Below are 19956 nucleotides of genomic sequence, written 5' to 3'. Positions count from 1 at the left end.
CCAATAAATTTTTTAGTCCCTGCTTTCAATTCTTGAAGTATATACTCAGAAGTGGATTTGTTTGATCATAATGGTAATTCTGTCTTCAATTTTTTAAAATAACCCTGAGTCTATTTTTTTTAAAGGGGGCTCATTTATTGTCACTGTCCCAAATGTACAAAAGAATTAGAAAATAACCCCTCAACTCAGTCTCCCCACCCCCACAACGTTCCCCCCAACACAAATAATTTTTCTCAAAACCACAAACATCAACTGGTCCTGATATTTCCATAAACAGTGCAGCTAAGAAACAGTTTAGAGAAAATTAAACGGGATTCAGATTATATCTGTTGTGTCCTCTCTGCCCTGAGAGTAGTAATCCCACATGGGTCCCAGTCCTCCCCAACGGTCTTCCAATCTCTGATGGAAGAGTCCTTTTACAAAGTGGCAGGTTTGGCTGCTGCTTTAGAGATCCTCCTGTGCCTTCTTCTTCTTGGCTTTTTCTTCTTGAATTACAGGGGGGTTAGTTGCCTCTCATGGTAGCTAGCTAATAAAGTCACTTAATTCACGGCCACCTTCATATTTCTTTGGATTTAGCTTCTTGTTGCCTGGAGAGAAGCAGATTGTAGGAAAACCACTGACTTCATATGCAGAAGGCACATCATTGGCTGTTGGATATTATACATCTTGGCTATGATAATATTTGGGTCCTTTCTGAGCTTCTCTCCCAGTTCTTTATGCTCAGGCTCCAGATTCTTACAGTGACCACACCAAGGAGCGTAAAATTCAATCAGCACATCTTTATTTTCGTTATTCACTATTTCATCAAAATTCTCTGCTACCACTACCTTGACTGGCCCATCATTGCTTTCTGGGATGGGCTCAGACTTCAGACATCTCTTCAGGCTGCCATCAAAGTAATCCTGCAGGAATCTTTCAAGAGCCTTGCCGTCACGCGAGAACTCCTCTTGCATGACAAACTTCTCTCCTTTTGCAGTTCTGATAGCAACAACAGGAATCTCTCCGGCAGTGCTTTCCAAGACAAAATCAGAAAGTTCATGGTTAAAAGTTTTGCCACCATCATCACTGTTTCTCCAGTAGTTGGAACCTTTAGCCTTCTTTGCACAGTCCACGTCATAGTAAGCCACACCTGTATCAAATCTTTATGGTCTTCTGTCATGTGAGGGAAGATCCCAAAAAATGTTCTCTTGGATAGCTTTTTTAATCTTGCCACTGGTCATCTTCTGTTCTCTCTATGCCACAGTCTCGTCCTCAAACTCGTTCCTCAGATGTGAAGGAGGAAACAAGGTGATACCCTCTCCCTCATCATCACATTTGTTCACCAGAGACTCCACATTAGTGTGTGCAAATAGGTAGTTATCTCGCAAGTTACTGGCTGCTTTTAGGAACTTAGAATGAGCTTCACTAAATAAATCTTGGAAAAGACCCACCACAGAAGCATCTTTATCACTAATGGACTTCTCAAATTCTTCCTCGGTCCTGGAGGAACTGGGGCCGGTCCTGCCTGCTTCTGCAGATGGCTGACAAGTCCATGGGCAGTCCTAGGCCCATCATGAGCACCAGCTCCTTCACCGTCTCTCAGCATCCTCAGGGGTGGATACACGGACTCCAGCAGCTATTACCGGTGCTGTGTTGGCAGCACAACCAACCTTTGCTAACGGGACTATTCCTTTTAATGTGGTTGCTGCGGCTGCGTACTCAGGGGCAAGCCTCTTGCAGTGTCCGCACCAGGGGGCCAGCAACTCGGGCCTGAGGCCCGCAGACCCGGGTCGGAGGTGGAGATGCGACTCTCCAGGTTCCCGCACGTCGGAGGCAGAGGACCCCCCCCCCCCCGGGGGGCAGGGGCGCGGCGGGCGGGGACTGCCCGGGGCCCGACCACCGCCCTGGGCCTGCGAGCAGCTGCGCGGTTAGATATTCCCGCAACAGCTCACACCACTGCTCCCCAACTGTGGTGTTTGTTTCTTTGTTTACTTTTGGCTACTTGATCTTTGCCAAATTCACCAGATACATCCCACGGAGAAAAGAACCGTCTCTTCAACAAAGGGTGCTGGGACACCTGGATTTCCACATGGAAAGAAAGTCACGCCTATCTCACACCGTATACAAAAATTAACTCAAAGTAGATTAACAGTCTGTATAGGAGAGCTAAAATCATAAAGCTCCTGGAAGAAAACATACAGAAAATAATGATGATTTTGGTATTGATAATGGATTCTTAGATATGACACTGTAAACATGAGCCATAACAGAAGAAATAATAAATTGGACTTCAGCTTAAAATCAAAGGACATCAAAACACTTAAAAGGCTCTATAGAATGAACGTATTTGCGAATTATATATGTCCTAAAGGCTTAATATCCATAATATAGAAACAAACTCTTACAACTAATTCTACATTAAGGCATGCAACCTAATTAAAATTGGGCATAGGGGTTGTATAGACATTTCTCCAAAGAAGATGTACGCATAAGAACAAATAAATACATGATAAGGTGTTCAGCATTAGCCATTAGGGAACTGCAAATGACAACCACAATGAGCTATCACTGCACATCTCTCAAAGTGGTGGAAGTGAAAAGTTGGGACAAGAATACAGTACTGTATGATGAGAAACTGGTCTCAGACTCTGTGGGGGAATGTGAAATGGTGCAGCCAGTATGGATAACAAATGGGAAGTCTCTTACCAACAAACCCAAACAACTTCCTCCTCAAAACAAACAAACATGCAGCTTCCATATGACCCAGTGTAATAGCTCGAGGCTTTGATCCCAGAAAAGTAGATTTATGTTCACTCAAAAACCTGTACACAAATGTTTCTAGCAGCTTTATTTGTAATGCCCAACAACTGGAAAAATCTAGATGCCCTTCAACGTTTGAACAGTTCAACACGCTGCAGGACATCTGTGCCATGGAATACTACTCAGCAATAGGAAGGAACAGATTATTGATACAAGGAGCAACCTGGGTGAATTTCCAGAGAATTATGCTGAATGAAAAAACCGATCCAAAAGATTGCATGCTTTATGAGTTCAACCGTAACATCTTTTCAATATCAAGATTTTAGAAATGGAGAATAGATTAGTAGTCATCAGAACTTATGTAAGTGGTGAATGGGACAGGGAAGTGAGCATAGCCTTTAAAGGGCAACATGAGAAATCTGCCTGCTGATGAACCATTCAGTGTGGTGACTGTATCAGTATCAACATCCTGCGTTTGATATTGTGCTATATTTTTCATGTTACTATTGGGGGAAACTGGTACACGATGTACAGGATCTCTCTGTCTTACAAGTGTGTGTAGATCTGTAGCTACCTTAAAAAATTAATCAAAAGTAAAAGATTAGCATATTTATGAATGCTTGATAACAAAGCACAGGTCATAAAGATAAAATAAATATGTGAAATGAGGACCTCAGAACTGTGGAAATTATACTATATGGAATGAATGAGAGTATTAATTACATCTGACTTTATGGGCCATTATGTTTCAGATGTTTATTTGGTAGGCAACTAACGAACTTAGTAACTAAATTAAAGAAAATAGTATGTTTTACATAGACTGTGGATTTTTGTCACTTAAAGGGTAAATATGACCTATTTATCACTTATTATAAATACTGATAAATGGCATTTGTTCCTCATATAACTGTTTTTTATTATACTGTGAATTTTATTTTTTAATTATTCTTTCAATCTTTCCATTAAACTTATCAGATTTGTTTTATTCCTTCATTCTCTCTTTTCCCTTGGCTCTGGAAACCATTCTGGTATTTGCATTATTTGTATAGTTTTCCCTAAAATATAACATATACCCACAAAAGATTTAGAGTTAATATCACCTCCTTACCAACAACAGAGAAAATACACAGTATTTTATTTGTTCAGTGTGTCCTCAAACTTCAATTCCACCTCCTTTAAAATCCAAAATTAGTCATTATTTTTGTTTTTCAGTAGAAGTCTAATTAGTTTTCCACTTAGGTTTATTTATCCATTTGTTCATGATTACATCTTCTATGCCTTTCTCTTTGTTCTAACATCCCTTTTTCTTGAACTTGTTTCCATGAGGATCTGTAAACTCCTTTTGACTGAAAATATCTTGAATTCATCATTCTGGAATGACAGTTTGCTGTGCAGGGAATTCTAGATTGACATTTATTTTCCATCAGCACAGTAAGAATAAAATTATTCCATTTTTATGTTGTTGGTGTTTTTTTTTAACTCTTATTCCAACAATATTTTATTATTTTACTAAGAACCTCTGAGTATGCCTTTAATTTTATTAATCCTGCCCAGCACTTGGCATGCTTCTACAATCCAAGGCTTCATGTAGTTCATTGAAACTCAAGTATTCTCAACCATTATCTTTTATACTGCATTGTTTCCTTCTCTTCATTTTCTTAATTTGCTTCTCTATCTCCTTCTGGGTATTTGATGGATCCTAGTATTTTATTAACCTGATATCCTTACTGGTCATTTATTTATTTACTTTTTTCATCTCCATCCCTCAGTACTCCATTTCAAAGACTTTTCTCATACAGATCAGCTGAGGCTACTGTGAAACTTACTAAGTTTTTTAATGGAAATGATTATATATTTTTTCTTAACAGTTCCTGTTAGCACGTTAGAAGTTGCTCTATTTTATTTTTATAGTACCTTTTTATTTTATTTTACTATTGATTTGCATTCCTACTTTCGGCCCTTAATAATTTCAAAGATATTTATAGTGTCTTTTCAATTGTCTTATCTCAGATTCTTGGAACTTTAATTCTTCTGACTCTTTTGTTTTACTTTCTACCATGACCTGCGTCATTTGCAGGTTTTCTTTGCTGACCCAATAAACTTGAGGATTACTTTTTCTGAAATATAACTTTATTCTGGGTTTATGTAAGGTGTCCTTAGAGAATTAGGTACAGTGCTCATAGACCAGTTTTGTGTTAAATTCTTAGTTTGGAGATTCATATTCCATATGTGGTGTGTAAATGCTGCCTCTCTATTCATGGGTGCGTAGACTTGTGTCTCTTTATCTCCCATGAGGTGTGAATTTTTACTTGGCATTTCCTCAGGCCTATGGATGATGTGTTTCAGTCCCTCTTTCAGCAAAAGGCAGCTATTCCAGAGTTTCTTTTAATTAGGGTCCTAGTCCCAAAGTTCTTTTCATACAGGCCATGAACCTTGCCCCAAAATGATATTACAGCCCTGTCCCATGACTCTTAGAACTCCTGTCTTCACTAAATATAATTCTGGCTACAGCAGATGCCTAATCAGTATAGTGTCCTGGAAACCTGGATTACCTCAAAACAATATCAGGACTACACTAAAAGAATGGTTAGCCTTGACTCTCATCCAAGGATGTTAGCTAATAAAATGTGAGAGACTTCTGAATAATATGTTCTCATCTGTCAATGAAGCTTTTTGCCTCAACATTAACACAAATGTTACAGGGAATAAGCCATTGCAAAGTATTTAATGGCAATTTTTGGCTGATGGATGCTGCTTTATGACTAGTTATCTTGGAAATTCACATTTGCTGCTCAGAAATTTCAAAAAATTATATGCACACAGGTTTCCAACAACAAACTTTTTCTCATTTCTGTGCAATTTTATTGTTGTTGTTGTTGTTCTGTTTGCATGTTCACCTGAGGACAATTAGGACTCATCTAGAGTAGCCTTTTTTTTTTGTTTTGTTTTTTAAGATTTTATTTATTTATTCATGAGAGACACAGAGAAAGAGAGAAAGAAGCAGAGACACAGGCAGAGGGAGAAACAAGCTCCATGCAGGGAGCCCAATGCGGGACTTGATTCCGGGTCCCCAGGATCATGCCCTGGGTGGAAGGCAGGCGCTAAACTGCTGAGCCACCCAGGGATCCCCCTAGCCTGTTTTTTTTAAATAAAGAAAACTAGTCAATCAAAGTGATATACTCCTTTATAACTTGGAGGTAAATAGGATAATGTTAACATAAGGTGATGGCATCAAACTTTTGAGCTTTATTCAACAACGCTGGAATAGGTAATCATGTATGCAGGATACTGTGCAGATTATATTAGATAAGGCATTGACTCTTCTTATACATTACTTAAAATTATTTTAAGTACATATTGTAACAAAGAATTACAGTATGATAATTAGCTGTGATTATCAATAGCCATACTAGGGTGAAAAATTGGAACCATTTTCGATTCACACTAGAATAAGAGGATATTTTTTCATCTTTCATTGGGTAAAAAGTAAACACATTACAGTTTTGATGAATAACATTAATCTGCATAGTACATTTCCCTCCAATCCTGCAAGTCATTTTATAATGCTCTGTGCTCAATTCTTAGAAAGAAATGTGGACTCTAAAATCTCTTTCTGGTATTTGTTGTGATGAGCACTGGGTGTTGTCTGTAGGCGATGAATCACTGAATTCTACTCCAGAAACTAATATTACACTAAAACATTAATTAACAAAATTTAAGTTAAAATAAAACAAAAAGTGAAAAAAAGAAGAAAAAAAAAAACAAAATCTCCTTCTATGACATGTGAGGAGACTGCATCCAGAGAAGACATGAGGTCCCCCAGATCTCACACAGACCATCATTGTGGTCAAGGTACTGCAAGAGGGCTGTCTAGGCAAGGGTTATACTTTAAATAGTGTCATTGGAGGAAGAACCAACAACCAACAGGTAAATCATTTTGTGTGATAGATCAGATTTCCAGATAATAGGCAAGACTTACAAAATCAGAAATAGAAGAGAAATTTCAAACTCAAGGTACTGGTGTTGTCAGCATTTGAGTTTCCTTTCTGTTTCAGAGGTCATCTGCCTCACAAAGAATGGTCATAAGACAAAATTAACAGTGAGGTAAGATAGTATTGTGATTCCTTTAATCCTTCCAGCAACTTCTCCAGGTCTGTAATAATGCTTCTTTATATGCAGAGAAGCAGAGGCTTACAGTTTAAATAGCTTTCTCAAGATCACAAAGTGAAAAGAAAAATGAACACAAATCTATCACTACACTTCTAGAGCACTTTGGTCAATTATCTATCTTGGTCTAAGGACATCAACTTGGTAGGAGATGGTTTTGTCTGAGGTTTTGTTTTTGTTTTTGTTTGTTATTATTATTGTTTTCAAGTAGGTATAACATAGACATTAGACAATTCATTATAGAGAAGCATGGAAATATTTCATATACTATGATAGGAATAATTCTTGCTAAAGTAGAAGTGAGTAATTGATACTGATTACTTGTTTTATCCACTCTGGGGAGTAGAACATTTACTCTGGTAATCAATCAGAAGTGACCTACCAAGTCCAAGTACCCATCTCTAACTGTGTTGGAAAACTCAGTACATTAAAAAAAATAGATTTTATTGGTAATCTCTGAATTCACATTTTAGAATAAATAATGCAAGGATGTCATCAATAAACATAGCTTATTAGGCATCAATAAACATAGGAACATCAATAAGCATGGTTTATTACTAAACACCAATAAACATAGGGACATAGTTCTGATATGAACTTTTAGTGCCTCCTCCTTAAGAAACAGCAGCAAGTGATCCCATTTAAGTGTTCCATGCTAGGGTCTTTTAATCCTCTTTTCTAATTTTTCATGTATTTACCTGGTTTCACTGTAGATTCAGAATTGATGGCAACACACGTCTTCACTCTTGTATTAAGCATCTTATGATTGCTTGATCAATCATTCTTGATTTTTGTGGTAACTTCTATGGTAAGTGGTTTCTGCCAATAAGATTCCACCGAACTTTGGTTTAGCCCAACCTGAGCATCCCTTTTATGTGATTATGTCTTTTCTGACTCATTGCAGCAAAAGAAGGGGATTTTTATAGTCTTTATGTGCAAGCATTTCCTACTCTGGTCAAGTCTGAAAACAAAACTCCATGTAGGGCTTGTGGAGACCACAGCAATTCCACAGTTCTTGCATGTTATCATCTCATGTCCCTGTAGCAACTCATGATTTTGACAGCAACTCTGTGACCAAAAGTCCCATTTCAAGATAAGAATCAGTTGCAGTTAAATGATGACTCCAAGTAAAGATCATCAGTCACCAAAGTTTTTTAATAGCTTGAAATCAAATACATTAAATAATTAAGGTGGGGGAGGGGTGTCAACAAATTTTCAGAAGCAGTGCATAAAGGTTTTACTCTTATTTGTGTAATGACTTACGGTCTGAAACAGGGTGGAATCTCTGCTTCATATACACAGGGCTTGTATAATCATGTACGCATGCATGTGTGTGTGTGTATGACTGAAGCCACTCTAAAGGAAGAGGGGTTTGATAACGACTCTCAGTCAATTAGTAGAGGATCGTTGGGTGGCAAACTTGTGCTCTCCATCAAGGTGCCAAGATTTTTATAGGATGTAGTATTGAAGCCTTTATCTTTCAACTTTGCCTCTCTTTATTGTACTGTCCCTGAATCAGACATAATTTCTCTGGAATTAGGGAGAAATGATCCTTTAAAACTAGCAATTTATCCCCCATCCATGGAATAATTTAAGATGGCTCTTTTGTGTCATCCTAAGTGTAAAATATTGCAGTTTACATTTTATTTATGGAAATATAAGTGTGCTGGCAATTTTCTTTGCATAAAACAGATGTGTTTTGAGGAAAATATATATTTCCCATGTACCCATTTATAGATATATGGCTTCTCTTGGGAGCTGAAAATATTTCCATTTTTTTTCCTCTCAAATCCCCTTAGTGTTAATTATCTGCTTACAGCTCTTATTTTCTTTTATAACAAACGTGATATAGGCTACTAAATCAATTAAGGCACTGGCTTCCAATTTGAATCTCTTGTTAGTAATAAGTAGGGTTTTCAGATTTAACTTTTTATCTTCTTATGAACTAGTGTCTCAGTAAATTTCAGCTTCTCTCATATTTCAGGATTGAAACTCTATGTGTCTATTTTTAATCCCAAGTATATGCAATCATTTATACATGTGTAATAAGATGAACTATATGTATGTGTAAAAATAGTTGGAAACGTCTTCCTTTCTCCTAAAAGTGTTCTATCCATGGTTTTAATTTCAAATATGTACACCTTATATGGACCTTTGTAAACAATTTTAGAGTCCTCAAATTCTTTGAGGACATGATGAGATATGAGTATATAAATCATATATGATATATTCCATTTTGGCTTGGTATTCATATTGAGGAGTCTGAAGAAGTTTGGTTTTCAATCCAATTAGAACTGGTTATGGCAGTGAACACAGAAGAGGAGTGTATCAACTCAGTGCATTGATGTTTTCCCCCTTTGGAATATTATACTCTTATCAGATACAGAATGTTGTGGGATTTCCATTAGGAGATGCACAAGGTAGCGTCCCTTCTTACTCAGCACTCAACACAGGGGGCCCTCACTTACTTCTGGCAGCTCGTTTTAAGAAAAAATTATGCTTGAGATAGGTATCTATGAGAAAATGAAGTACCTGGGGGCCTCTGGGATGTGATAGAAAGCTGTCCTTCAGTTATTCCAACCTAGCACTAATTGTCTTAACTTTTGACTGGGTTTGAACTCCGATTTCCCTTGTATAGTATCAGGTTGCTGAAATTCTTTGCTGTTTTTCCTTCCTCTCACTTTCTTTTGCTTTCTCCCTTCTCTTTCTTCTTCCTTTCTTCTCTACTCCTTCCCAAAATGCATGCATTGAGTCCTTCATGAATAACATGTGAGACATACTACCCATTCCCAGACTCTTTCCCTCTCCCCTCCAAGCACCCGAAATAAATGTAATCAGCCAGTCACTTCATATGTGCAAAGATTAAGAACAAAGTCTTAATTGTAGAAGAACAACATACTTTCTTTCATGATTTTAGAATGCAGTATCTGTTAACCCTTCTCAGAGAAAAGGGCTGCTATTATTCTCAGGATTCCCGTGGAAAGTAAAGTTAGATCATGTAAGAGCAAAAGAATGTAAAGACTAAGACCCTGTAGGGAAAATGGAATTGCAGTGCTTTTGTTTTTCTGTTCTTTATTTTAAGAAATCTTTATTTTATTCTACAGAAATCTTTAGAAATGTCAGTTCTTCCCAGACTTGAATTACCAAAAAGCTGGCATTTTATGAAGACAGATCCTAAATAATGTGCTTCAGGAAATCACTACCCAACCCTAACTTCTCTACGGAACACTCTGCCCTCCTGTCTATATTCATTGTAGGAGGAAGATAAAAGGCTTCATTTCTTTTTAGTGGTTGGTCTGTGGTAAATGGTATCTTATTGTTTTAAGGAGTGATCTACCAGCAATGAATGTATCATTTAAGTCAGTCCTGGGGAGCTGGATTAGTCTTGCTTTCTGCGCAGTACATAAAGCAAGCTTTACATGGCCTGCAGAATTCCAGAGACCCAGAGGGGGATTACAAATGTTGCCATTACCCTCTGATTCCAGCAGTATGGGACTGTCTCTACTAAATGAGATTGGACAAGAATAAAGTCAGTCTATTCTCAGCTTGCCAGCTGCAGCTCAGCTCAGCTTTTGGGTGAAATGAGGTGCTTATCTGCTCTCTTCTCTCTCTGCAGAAACTCCTTTCATACGAATCACGTGTGTGCATTTCCTTGTACCATTTTATATTCTTTCTCCCAGCTCCACTCTGTCTCCATCCAAGGAATCTTCTGAAAGATGAAGGATTGAATGGAAAGTAGAAGGTTCTAGAATTATACATGGACTCAGTATTGGATTTTGGGACAGGCTGTCTCAACTGATAACAACAAACTTGACTGAAAGGTAAACCCTCTCTTGTTCAGTCATTCATCCATGTAAGAACCCACATTTCAGTTCAAATAATATTTCTGCATGGGCAGATGAAGGGCCTACTTCTGGTAAAATTCCATAGTTATAGCAGTTTGTCTGCCCCCCCCCCACCCCCGCCGGAAGCCCCACGCATTGGAGCTTTTAAAAACACCAGTGCCCAGCAATTATATCAGAGTCTCTAAGAATAAAATCTGGGCATAAATATTTTTAAAGCTCCCTCAGTAAGTCTATTGAACAGGCAAATTTGAGAAATACTGAGTTAAGAAATTTCAGGCATTTGTAGTTACATGTGGATGTATTGCGAGGGACATGAGAAATTTGCTGAAAGAGTTGAACTCAATATTTCAATAAGTTTTTAGTTCATTTAGAATGAAACCAATATACCTGCCTTGACAGGAGCTAGCACCTTGTTAAATTATTTATAACTTAGAATCTTGCCCTTGTTCTTATTGACTGGAAACTGGGCTTCTTTTGTGTCTACTGAAAATAGGACGGAAGTGTCAAGTTATTAATATATCATCAGTGTGTCAATGTTTCTATTTATTGATGAAGGTGTATGTGGCTCCTGTGCAGGGCTCAGTGAATATGAAATTATACCATAGAGAGAGAGAGAGTTTTCTAAGAACTTTCTTCTAAGAAATGTTGGAGCTCAATATTCCAGTGCTGTCCTCTCTAAAACAAAATCCCTTATCAGGTCTAAGTTGCTTATGACAGCTCGTTTATCTCTTGCTCTTGAGATGTCAGAAACAATATTGCCAGTTTTGCCTATAGCAGGCATATCGGTTATCATCTCCTCACTTCCATAACTTCTCAGGGCCTCTTCCTTAAAATTTCCCTAAAGACATACACCCATGATCCATCACCACAACTTAATGGGTTTAGATGGTGAGCTGACTGGAGAGGAACTAATCAGATCACAATTTAAGAATCTGGAACTGGAGATCCCTGGGTGGCGCAGCGGTTTGGCACCTGCCTTTGGCCCAGGGCGCGATCCCGGAGACCCGGGATCGAATCCCACATCGGGCTCCCGCTGCATGGAGCCTGCTTCTGCCTCTCTCTCTCTGACTATCATAAATAAATAAAAAATTAAAAAAAAAAAGATTAAGAATCTGGAACTGGTACAATGACTTATGCATAACTGGTAATATAATGATGATCAAACAGTATGTGTGTGTGTGTGAGTATGTGTGTGTGTGTGAGTATGTGTGTGTGTGTGAGTATGTGTGTGTGTGTGTTTTGCAAGAGTCAGTGGCCATGGAAGGCAAGAGGCAGACCATACTGAAGTCACTGGCAGTAGACACATATGTAAGCAAAGAAAGCTGGTCTACAGAGAAAAGTGATGGAGTAAAGTCACTATACAGAGAAAAACAGATACACAATGCAATGTACTCCCATGAATGATGGGGGGTGTTATCTAAGTCCCTGAGTTTCCATTATATGATATTTAATTTATGTTGTTAGTATTCATGACTGTGTACTGTTAAATTTTAGCCATCTTCTTCTATGTTTCTTTTTTTAAGATTTTATTTATTTCTTTATACATGAGAGACATGGAGAGAGGCAGAGACACAGGCAGAGGGAGAAGCAGACTCCATGCAGAAAGCCTGATATGGTACTTGATCTCAGTACACTGGGATCATGCCCTGAGCCAAAGGCAGACGCTCAACCACTGAGCCACCCGGGGTCCCTTCTTCTATGTTTCTGTGCTATTTTGTCCCCTGAAATAAAAAGTTTTAACAAAAGTGGAGCATGGGTGGCTCAGTTGGTTAAGCATCAACTCTTGATTTCAGCTCAGGTCATGATCTCAGAGTTGTGAGGTTGAGCTCCATGCTCAGTGGGGAGTCTGCTTGAGATTATCTCTCTCCCTCTGCCCCTATCTCTCCTCCCAGTTGCATGTTCCTCTCTCTCTTTTTCTCAAAATAAATAAAATCCTTTAAAAATGTATTAGCAAAAGCATCACCACCCTTCAAAGCCTAGTTGTACATATATTACTCCCTCTCCTCCTACAGATAACTGCTAGTTTTCTGTGGCTACTCTAGCAAAGTACCATACACTTTATGGCTTAGAGGCGCAGTAACTAATTCTTTCACAATTCTGGAGGCTCAAAGTCCAAAATCATAATATTGACAGAGCTGTGCTTCCTCTGTAGGCTTTTGGAAAGAATCCTTCATTGTTTTTGCTAGCTTCTCTGGTTGTTTCTGCAATCTTTGCTTTTATTTAACTTGTAAACACATTAATCCAATCTCTATCTCCAACTCACATGGTATACTCCTCTAAGTTTATATGCCTCTGCTTTTCCTTCTTGTAAGTCATTGTATTAGGGCCCACTCTAATCCAGTATGACCTCACTTTAACTTAACTACATCTTCAAAGATTCCAAATAAGTTTACATTCTGAGATTCACAGTGGAAGTGATTTTTGGGGAAAACATTATCCAATCCAGCATAAAGTCTATGAAATGTATTTTCCTTGAACCTGGGCAACATATTGTTTTGAAGGTCCTTCACACAAGGTTCCCAAGTTGAAGAATCAAGTGCCTCCTAGACATGTTCATTCACATCACTGTACTAACATAGAGAGAAAGGAATTTGAGAATGAAAAAAAAATTGTAGCTAGTTTTTTCTTGAGGCCAAGAATATAAATTAGAACTACTAGATCCTGGATATTAAAGATCCCAGAAATAAGATAAGATTGGGAAGATCTCCTCAGAGGTTATGAAACAGTGAATCTATAGTCTAAAAGCATCTAGGAAACTGCAATAAATTTTCTTTGGCAGAATAGAATTTAATCAGATGATGGTAAACTGAGCAGAAATACCCTGTATTTCTCACTGTTTTCTCTTTCAGTATTTAAAATTCTTCACTTGAAGGTGCCACTATTCATAGATTGTCCTGACTATAGAAAACAAGGGTAAACCTTTACCCTCAATATTATACAAGGTATTCTTACTGTTATAAGCATGATGGCATATCCAATCCTAGGTGGACTCCAAACATGTTGGTGTGAATTATCTGTTATACCCAATTTCCTATATTTGAAGAATCACACAGTTACAGGAAAACCTAAACAGACTCAACTTTGCTTCTGGGGCACATTCCTCTGTTTGACACCTGTATTCTTAATCTGTATTGGTATCTGGTTACATTTTGATGATGATTTGTTATTTTCCAATAAGGATCTGTAAGATCACCATCAATGCCCCACTTTTTCAAGGATCTTACAGAACATTATTGCAAAATAGACTAGTCTATTTATCTAACTAGACTCTTTATATTTTCATTATCTTTCATTGTCTTGTCAAATCCTGAGAACTTAATAAACTTTCATTGACTTTCTGACTGACAGACAAGGAAAAGAAGGGAGACCTTGTGCTACGTGTATTTTCCCAAAATATCTCATTTAATCTTGACATTAATCCTTAGGTTAGGTGTTATTATCAATAATTTGAAGATGATAAAACTGGGATTCAGATAAGTTGAGCAGCTAGTCCAAAGTGATCAAGGCAGTTAGTAGCACATCAAGGATTCAGCTGTAGTCTGTGACTAAATTCTATTTTTCTTTAGCTTCAGTGCTGTCTTTATAGAGCTTGGGCTAGATGATCTCATGAAGTTCTTTCTAATCATAACATATATAATTTTCCAGTGTGATATTGGTACAGTGAAAATGGTGGAGTTTTGGCATATGCTGGGTTACAGTTTGCAATGGACACAGTTTATTTTTATTACCATTGTTTTCTCCAAGAAATCTGACTGCACAGCTTCTCTCCCTTGTCCATTGTCTTCCTGCCACTCCCTATAATATCAGGGTTTATTTTCCACCTTTTTCATCTGGATTCCCTTTACTCTTTACCATGTCCTCCAAAGTATAAAAATAGCAGTTCTTATTTAGCTGTTGGTTGGTTGTCTGTGTTGTCTAGAACAAGTCAGGAAAATGGTACATTTTATGTAATAAAGAAAATAATAACCATTAAGTGCCAACTCATCAGGTATTCTGTTAGAATGATTTTGTATATAATCATCTAATTTGCAACACCAAGGCACCAGCTGGCTTTGTGATAATACATCTTCTGAATTCAGTAGCAATCTATAAGCCTGTAGATACACAGAAGCCAGAAGAGAAGATTAGTCACAAACATTGCTCTGGTGATTCTATTCCCTTCTACAGGAGTTCCAGACCCCAGAAGCAAGTGATCTTTTCCCAGATGGAAGCCCTGAAGTCCAGAGAATTTAAATATTCTACTCAAGATCAAACAGCTATCATGTGAATTTGGATTCAAACTGAGGTTTTTCCACCCCCCAACTAATCACACTGTCTCTACTCTTCCCAACTACCTACTCTGGTTCACTCTTGGAAGGTAATTACTCCGTGTCAGGCCCTGTTCTAGGTGCTGGAAATAGAACTGCAAAGATGTCCCTGTCTCCATTCTCAGTGACCTGATATTTGAGTGGAAAGTAAATGACAATCAACAAGGAAACTAATATACAATGACAGGTAACTTTGTGTAGTGCTGTTAAGACGAGTATAACTTTAGGGTGTGTATTAAAGAATATTGGGTCTTAAAGTAAGAAATTTAAATTAGGTGGAAGAGAAGGCATTTACAAGGAGGCCTCTGTGCTAGAACGCAGCAACAGAATACAGCCTGGAGGGCAGTATTCTGGGGAGAGGAAGAGCTGGCACAGAGACCCTGGGTCACAAGAGTGAGCTGGTATATTCAAAGCATGTTCTCAGAGTGTGGTGAGCCTTCTTCTCTTGTCCATTTGTCACTATGAGAGCTGCTGTAGCTTAGCCAAGAAGGAAGCCAGTTCTCTGAAGTATGGAAGCAGAAGTATGGAAATCCCATCTGGGAGCCACCGTGGTATTCATCACTCCTGAAAGGGGGCTGCCTTCTCTTTGCTGAGCAAAGGTCAGTCCTGCAGGTCCACACCAGTTCAGGCTCTCTGTTCCAGAGGGATCTCTGTAACCCACAAAGCAATTTGGTTTTGTTTTTAAATTACAGAAGTGGCCTTTCATTGCATAGATTCTAAGCAAAAGTCATGAAACTGCACAAGGAATTGCCACAGCGACTTACAGAAAGTTCCAAAGGGGAAAGGAAATAAACAAAAGGGCTGGAGGAAAGGAACAAGGCATTTCAGTTGATGTTAAGCTGACTTTTCTTCGTTTCCCATAAGGTCACATTCAAAACTCTCTTTGCATTTGGATGGCTTGGAGTGGTTGAGTGTTTGCTGTAGGAAAATGATCACCTTTTTTGCTACTCCTCCAGTCAAGTCTGTATAGTTGATAACAAGAAGGAAGACTAATGCAAAACCATTTGAGACCTTGCTCCCTAGTAAAGCACAAGACCTGATAAATCACATTAAACAGAAAGCATAGAGGATGTTTTTAAATTCTGATGAAATGATCTGCTCCTTCCTTCTCCCCTAATCTCTACTATCTCTGCCTTTACAGGAGGGTGATGGCTAAAAAGAAAAAAAAAATGTGATGATGTTCAGGGCAACGGAATCCAAAGTATTTCAGGTAACACTTATCCCCGGGGGAGTCATACTTTTCCTGGTCTGAAAAAGTTGATCGGTCCTGAGGTGTTGCAGTTGACAGTGGTGTTTTGTTTTTGCTTATACTTCAACACACTTTCCCTCTTCAGAAGGTCATGCACACAAGATCTGGCTTACACAATAATATTAGGAATGCGAAAGAAAGAAGAAAGAAGAAAGAAAAAGAAGAAAGAAAGAAAGAAGAAAGAAAGAAAGAAAGAAAGAAGAGAGAAAGAAAGAAAGAAAGAAAGAAAGAAAGAAAGAAAGAAAGAAAAGAAGAAGAAAAAAGAAATGCCCCACCATCCATCCATCCATCCAAGTGATTGGGTAGCTCAATAACCAGTAGCAGTGATATGTTTACTGAGCACTCAGTATATAAAAAACACTATGTTTCTTGAAGGTGCTTTCACTCTTCAGCCCTAATGTTATGGACTGCTAGGGTCTGGAGCAATATATACATACAAGAAAGTGAAAATAGTATCTTAACTCATTTTTGCTGAAGAATTGCTCCTCCAAGGCAAAGTTGAGTCCAGCCAAGATGGTAGGGCTTAGAGGAAGGAATCACAATTAACTGTTCAATGCACACGGTCATCATATTCACCATGAAAAATTCCATGGTTTTGTCATTTGAGTGTACTCAGTCAATCAAATATTTTCCAATTTAACTTTCCAAATTATCTTGTGTCCCCACATGCCTTGGGACTGTCCTTACTGCCTTAATTCAGGGCTGGGACTAAAAAAGTAATGAGAACCCCATTTGTGACTTTTAGGGTCTTAGAGTATCCATTAATGAACAGAACAGGTCTGCATGGGTATAGAGTATGAGGTCTGCTCCTACTCGATGATCACTGAGATGCCCAGAGCAGATAGAGACCAGGAGTCAAATCAAATATGGCTACATAAGTACCTAAGCTGGGACAGTCACTTTCTATTACAAACTAGAAAGCATGATAAGAGAGAAGTGTACTAAAAGGCCTGATACCATGGAGAGCCCAGGAATATGAGCTAGGAGTAAGTGCAAAAGGTCTGATACCATGGAGAGCCCAGGAATAAGTGCAAGACTGGAAGAAAAGTGGGCACGTTCAGTGTGAATTCAGAACAGATATCCTGAGTGGTTGAGAAGGACGAGGCAGACATGCTCATCTGATACCTAAGCAGATGCTTAGTTGAATCACCATCAGCAGTTTCAACAGCTCCTGACGCTCAGGCTGACCTGGGCATTTAATTACATGAAGACCAATTAAAACACAGAATCTCATGGCTGAGGCTCCAGCATGAGGCCCTACAATGAATAGCCAAGGCTGAGAACCTGAAAAATAAGAGGTTGGAAGTGGTGGGCAAGCCCACACAGGGTAGTACCCAGCATCCAGCCAGCCTATTTTCTTCTGTTCTGGTCCCCAATCCCAGGGATTTGGCCACATTTCCTCTCCTTGAGGAAGTGCTTCTGCCCACTGTTATTTGGGAATTCCTAATCTCTTCCAAACTGGAATTCCTCTTTGGTTCTCCTAAATACAAGTCCATCAAAACTTCTTGATACAGACATAGATAACAGTAACTCCTGTTAACAAGTTAACAAGTGTGTGTATGCTACAAGGCTTTAGTGTCTGGAAACTTGGTTCCAGGTGCTGGACAAAATGTTTTCCATGCATGATTTCACTGGCTCCTCACAACCATTACATAAAAAAGAAAACTGTCGGTTCCTTTTTACAGATGGGAAAACAGTTGTTTAGAGAAGTTTAGTAACTTGGCAAAGTTCCTTTGGCATGTCTGTTTATCAAGACTGGGCATGAGCCCAGGTCTGTGTGATTGAAATCTTTGATCTTAACTAAAAGATGACACGGTTGTATGGCAATATCACAGAATAAGGTACTGGCCACTGCTGCTCACTATTCTCACTATGTTGAGATGCAAGCCCCAACTTGCCATGAACTTCTGACACCAACTCTAGGAAGGCCCGTGGTCTTCTCCATCATGGTGGCACATCCCACCTGGGTCTTGTCTCTGGGGCTAGGGATTGAATCTAGGCAGCACAGGGCTAGTGTAATCCAGTGTGGGCTTGGGACTCAGAGTCATCTAATTTAAAACTGTTTGACCTTGCAAGTTACTTCTTGATCTCTTTGAGATTTGGTGTTCATCTGTACACTTAGAATATTTTTAAAAGAAAAGCATTGATAATGAGGACCAAAGGAGAAAGCATATAAAATGCCTATTAAAATGCAAATGTGTAACATATTCCTAATAGATGATGGTGGATGGGGGAATGGTTTGTGTTTCTTAGATGCCATGAACCCAAGACCCTTCAGACACAGAGCTCTATTCTGCTTGCCTTATACTTTGAACATTTCTTTCCATGGGGTCTTTATAAACCTCAGTCCTGGTCCAAGGAAGGGACTAGTCCCACAGCCCTTGCTTCAGTTGGAAAGGCCAGCCTAGCCTTGTGCCATTTCTCATACTTGCCACTATGGCTGCTCTGGCCTGGCTTCTTCCTGCTTCCTCTACCTTCACTACTTCCTAGTTCGCTCTTAAAACTGTGTTACTAGGTCTGTAAGAATTGCTTTTAAAGAATAATCAATCCTGAGTAAACCTCTGGATTCACACCCAGGGTCAAGAGCAGAGCTTCAGTGCTGAGTCTCTGTAGCTGTCATTTTGATACTTCAAAGTCTTGTATGCTATGGAAGGGTGGAAAACGCTACCGTGCTTCATCAACCAAGGACAACTTATACCGGGCACCTCTCTGTCCACATGTCTTAGAAAGTATAAAGTAACAGGTGAATATGGCCTGCCTTCATATACTCAAAATTTAACAGGAAATTAATAATGTGATTCTTACCTAAAATAAACTTACACACACACACACACACACACACACACACACCTATATCCCCCTACATACACTTACACAGCTAACAGAATTTCATCAATATTTAAGACAAAACGAGACTTCAAATATATTTCCCATTTGGAGTGGGCTATCTGTGATTAGGACCCATGGTCAACCTGAGTTTATTTTCAATTGCCTCAGACTTTCAGGGTGCTTAGGTGGGAAAGCCTGAGGAGCTTTGGGAGAGGTATATAGAGGTGGAGGAGGCCTGGTGGGCACAGAAAGTCAATGTGTCATATTAGTTCAAAACCCAGCTCTGCCACCGGAGAGCTACATGATTTGCAAAAATCACTTTGAACTTGAGCTTCCTATATGTTACAAGGATTGCTATTCTGGTGGTTCTATATGCCCTGTCTCCCCACCTCCATCCATGTTCACACCTTCTCTGCTCCGCTTCAGGTACTGGAAGGCTGACCCTGTGGACTGCATGCTGGGGAGGCCATGGCAGGGCAGCCCAGAGAAGGAGAAGAGGGACATTGTAGAATGTCACCCACTCCCTTTCCTGCCTGTGGAGTCTTAGCAGTGACTGCATTTCTTTATGGCTTTAGTTCCTGCCTGAGAGTCCCCTTAACAGTGGTAAGCCCTTGCTCAGTCACAACAATGCTATTTTCCCCTTTGCCCCTTCATGCCAGGGATGAGGGCTTTTCCCCCTCAGCCAGTCCCAGAGCCTGCATGCTTCACCCTCACTCATGGGTTCCTTTAGCCTCACCCACACCATCTGTACATCACTGTTCACAAAGCTCTAGTAGGTTCCACAGGTCCTAGGCCATTACTTTCCTGCCCCACCTTGATG

At 39.1% G+C, this 19956-nt stretch overlaps 1 pseudogene; it reads right to left on the bottom strand.

Moving 5' to 3' along the window:
* Window positions 1–222: 222 nt before the first annotated feature.
* Window positions 223–19640, bottom strand: LOC144291386 (protein disulfide-isomerase A3 pseudogene; annotated as a pseudogene).
* Between the last annotated feature and the right edge of the window lie 316 nt (window positions 19641–19956).

Source organism: Canis aureus, chromosome 20 (genome assembly GCF_053574225.1).
Source record: "Canis aureus isolate CA01 chromosome 20, VMU_Caureus_v.1.0, whole genome shotgun sequence".
NCBI lineage: Eukaryota > Metazoa > Chordata > Mammalia > Carnivora > Canidae > Canis > Canis aureus.
This window is presented reverse-complemented; position numbering and strand designations above follow the sequence as displayed.